General features: G+C 39.1%; 1 long non-coding RNA gene across 1 annotated transcript; it reads left to right on the top strand.

Moving 5' to 3' along the window:
- The first annotated feature begins 1,031 nt into the window (after positions 1-1,031).
- Positions 1,032-4,813, top strand: LOC130551103 (uncharacterized). Its single transcript, XR_008962539.1, has 4 exons — positions 1,032-1,208; positions 1,393-1,553; positions 3,922-4,024; positions 4,554-4,813. It is a non-coding gene; the product is annotated as an uncharacterized LOC130551103 (long non-coding RNA).
- The last annotated feature ends 26 nt before the right edge of the window (positions 4,814-4,839 follow it).

Below are 4,839 nucleotides of genomic sequence, written 5' to 3'. Positions count from 1 at the left end.
TTGTCTCTGTCTGTCTGTCTGTCTGTCTGATTGTCTCTGTCTGTCTGTCTCTCTGTCTGTCTGATTGTCTCTGTCTGTCTCTATTTGTCTGTCTGATTTTCTGTCTGTCTGATTGTCTCTGTCTGTCTGATTGTCTATGTCTGTCTGTCTCTCTGTCTGTCTGATTGTCTGTCTCTCTGTCTGTCTGTCTGTGTGTCTGTCTCTCTGTCTATTTATGTATCTGTCTGTCTATCGCTGTATGTGTCTCTATCTGTCTGTCTCACTGTATATTTATGTATCTGTCTGTCTTTATGTCCATTTGTGCATGTGTCTGTCTGTCTGTCTATGTGTCTGTTTATGTGGATATCTGTTCATCTATCTCTCTGTCTGTTTATATGTCTGTCTCTCTGTCTGTTTATCTGTTTGTTTGTCTGTCTGTCCCTCTGTTCATCCATCTATCCATCCATGTCCAAAATCTCCAACCCTAACTCTTTTTAATGACTCGAGTAACCAGTAGTTCAGATCAGTGTACTGGCAACACTTAAAGTTCTTAAGTCGTTCATAAATTTCACACTGGACAGAATATCTTCTCTGTTCTGTAGTTAATGAAGCTCATTTGAATGTAACTCATAGAACTCTGAAGGTCAGCACTTACTTTAATAACACTTACAGTGGGGGCTTCTGTACTTAAAAAAGGTATGACAGGTTAAAAACAAAGATTCATTACAGAAAAGGAAAACAAATGGACACCCTTTCCTTGAATTAAATTTTCCAGAAGTGCTGTGTGAATGTGTTAAATAATGTTGAGTCAATACAGTGTGGAATGAATATCATTATATTCCATTAAAATACCTGCGTGTGTGTGTGTGTGTGTGTGTGCGCGCGCGCGCGCGTGTGTGTGTGTGTGTGTGTGTGGCCTTGTTTTAATATCCCGGTGGGGACCTAAACCTGAATGCACACCAACTTATGGGGATAAAATATACAGTTTATACAGTATAAAAATCATTACGCCTATGGACTGTTCCCACGGAGATAATAAACCAGACGTGTGCGTGTGCGTGTGTGTGTCTGATCGTTCTCATACGTTCTGTTTATAATCTGTATTCAGTTTCATGAGGTTCAGAGCTCCACACAATAACATCCAGGTGGATTTCAGCATCAGACCTCCAGACATCTGCCTGAAACTTGTATTGCATCACAATCTCTGACTCTGATCCCACCGGCTGTAGGTAAAAACTCGTTATTTATCGGTATGATTTTTTTATTTCAAAATGAACTCCAGAAGAAATGTGTTTGTGTGCAATGTGTTTGTGACCCTGCTGCCTATTATGCACACTAGAATATTCACTGAGTGAAAGTGGAGGTAAGGATGGGGTCATCTCAGATCGACAGGTATGTGTTTATGTCCCACAGGCAACAGAGCAATGAAGGCATGCATTTTCTTACACCTGCAAGGCTGTTCCTTCCCTAAAACCCCACAGAGAAGAACTTCAGCTCAGGCACATTTCCATAAATCGAGAGAGAGAGAGAGAGAGAGAGAGAGAGAGAGAGAGAGAGAGAGAGAGAATATCAGGGTATGTTTATTTATGTTTTCACATTCAATTTCAAACTTGAGCTCCATTTTATGTGACACACTTGGCAAACTTTTTTACGATCTTATGTGTTTTGTCATATCAAAAACTCATTCATTCAGTAGATCTACAGTTGAAAACTGGAGAATTATTAGCAGTCGCATGTGTGTGTGCGTGTTGTCTTGCAAAGCAGAGCAGACATTAGTCCAGGGTTTATATTTAGTGTGTATGTGGGCAGATGGAGTCTGTGTTCTGGACAGCGTCACACACAATCATTTAAGCATCACACCCAGGTTTTGATGATCTCACTGAGATGTATATTAATTGATTGACAGTAATTAGTAATTAGTCGTTTGAAAATCTCATATGATCCTCATACTTGCAGATAATTAAATGTAATTAATATAATGTACATAATGAGAATGCCTCTTCTTTGATGATGATGATGATGATGATGAAGGATAAAGAATATTCTGAAATTATATCTAAAATCTCTAGCTCCGCCCCAGAACACTTCCCACAATCCCCTGAACTTTAAACACAGGAGAATTGTAGAAGTCAAAGTCCCTTTTAAAATCACCTCAGGGAAATATATTTTTAACTAGAGTCCATGAGCTCTGAAGGTGTTGAGCGCTAATGTTTCACTACAAGTGTGAATCAGTTTTTAATTACAACACTAACCAAACCCAGATATCAATCCAGAACATCACTGTAACCATGGAAACACAAATCTCCAGCTAGTTAACGTTACCAGTGTTACCAAGGTAAACATAGCTAGCCACCAACCAAACTTAAGTTACTATCAGCTGATAAGTCCATATCATGTATGTGTGTGAACTGTTTGAAATGTTTATCACTGTCGAGTTCTTGCTGTTTCATGCAGTGTTCAATAAAACAGTATTCAGTGTGTGTTGTTTAGTAAGCAGTACCATATTCTGTTGTATGTAGAGGTCAGTCCAGCACCCTACTGTGCATCTCTCTCTCGCACACACACACCTCTCATCAGCTCAATAATAGCAGAAGGAGCAAAGGATGATGGGAAATCAGCAGGTGTTCTGAATGTATGTCCGTACACCGGAACGCTGCCTCCTGCTGGTCATGAACACTCAACACGGCCAGAGCTGCCATTCACTTCATTTACTGACACACACACACACACATGCTCTGTCTGTAGGAGTTTCATGTGTGTGTGTCTCATTAACCGTGAGTAATTCTCAGACGCGTGTAGGCGAGCGAAAACCGCCTTCACACGTCTACTGAAACATATCATGATGGTCAACATCTCTCTGTGTGTGTGTGCTGTATGTTTATGTTTTTTCTCCTTTGAGAAGAGCTCTGGACTGTATCTTCACCATAAAGTTAAGCAGATATTCATCATGAGCAGTAATTTCTATTTCTGCTATATTATCACACCTGATAACACATTATATTATACCGTTTCATGTCTGTCCTTGAATCACTTAACTAATCAAGGTTGATGTAGGATATAGAAAGTAATTAATAATAAGTAATTAAATACTTTTTGAAGAGAGTAATTTGTACGGTAATGAACATGTAATTAGTAACTAGTAATTAATTACTTAGAGTAATTTGCCCAACACTGGTCACTTCACATGTCAGTGAAAGTGATCAGTCCTTTGACATCAGACACAAGGATCTAAGGTCAACAACGGATGAGATTTCAGAGAGAGAGAGAGAGTGACATGTATCGCTCATGATGAAAGCGCAAGATTTGATCGGCTCGTAATGAAGTTGTCACATGCAATCACAGAGCACATATACAAATCCTCTGCGGCCGCGGCTCTGGACATGACAGTCGTGATGGATGATGGGAGAGAACAGGGCATTGTGGGAACCCAGGAGGTGTTCTGTCTGATCCGGTTTGATTAGAATCACATCAGAACTGAACTACAGTGATTCACCGAATTACGCAGCCCTTATTCGACATCTTTACACGTATTCAAGATCACTAGAAGGAAGTGTGTCAACGAGTGGGAGGGGCTTGTTGAAGACGGGTGTGTCCATTGATAAAGAGGAATGTTTGTAATTACAGGAAGACACGCTTGAGTTCCCTCTGAAATATCAGCAGCGATCTGTCCTCCTCCACCCAACCCAACACACACCAGAGGATTCCAGCCTGCATGAAAACTTCCAACTTCTTTTTATCTTCTAATTTGTTATTTTAATTGTCCCCGTGTGATAAAGTTGAGCTTGCAGGAGATAAAGAGAATCGATGAGAAGAGTAGAGGCGTAATGATTTATTTCTCCTGTGCTTTGATTTATGAGGAGGATGAACTGCACACATACTTTGTGTTTATTAATGATAGCACTTTAGTTTTTAAGCATGAGTTTGATTATTTTGTGTTTGCAGAAAGAAACTGCTCAGGAGGAGACGCCCGACAGAGGAGGCCATTAAAAACCCTTATGCAACACCTGTCATCTGTACAACACAGAGCTTTTTCACACTTTTTTGTGTAAGTATAAGACAATTACTGTATATGAGATGATTTTGTGATAGATAACACTCCAGACAATGTAATGTGTCTCAGTCAGTGTTGGGTGTAACTAGTTACTAAGTAATTAGTTACTGTAATTTAATCACTTTTCCCTTGAAAAAGTAAAGTAAGGGATTACTCAGATTTTTCTGTAATTTAATTACAGTTACTTCTGATGTAATTAAACTAAACACTGTGTAATATATTCAATGGAAATGACATCAAAAGTCTAACTTTAAAATGTATGCTTTAATGTATCCTTCTCACATTTGTAATACTTTGGTCAGTTAATAAGAATAATTTATGCAGTTATTTATTATTTATTTGAATTAATTAAATAAGCTGTTTAATGTCTATCCTTGAATCAATTCTAATCAAGGTTGATGTAGGATATAGAAAGTAATTAGTTATAAGTAATGAAATACTTTTTGGAGAGACTAATTTGTACAGTAATCTAATTACACTATTGAATATGTAATTAGTAACTAGTATTTAATTACTTTTTCAGAGTAACTTACCCAACACTGGTGTCAGTTCACCTGTAGCGTGTACTGTACGGGGTCTTGACACAGCACGCGTGGACACCTGTCATCATACCCTAAGTGTTTGCAGTAATTGCGACTGCATTAGCATTAGGGGCTCACAGCAGACCCTCAGAACGCTGCATATCATTACAGGCATGCTCTCCTGGGATATCGCAACACCCTCATCTGAATTCAGAATGCACAGTCATACTGTATTTTCTTCAAGTGCTGGTTTTATAACACCCCCCGCCCCCCATCCGCCCCCCATCC

The sequence above is a fragment of the Triplophysa rosa genome, unplaced genomic scaffold (assembly GCF_024868665.1).
Source record: "Triplophysa rosa unplaced genomic scaffold, Trosa_1v2 scaffold633, whole genome shotgun sequence".
Classification (NCBI taxonomy): domain Eukaryota; kingdom Metazoa; phylum Chordata; class Actinopteri; order Cypriniformes; family Nemacheilidae; genus Triplophysa; species Triplophysa rosa.
The sequence above is the reverse complement of the archived record's forward strand: the minus strand, read 5'-3'. Positions and strand labels throughout refer to the sequence as shown.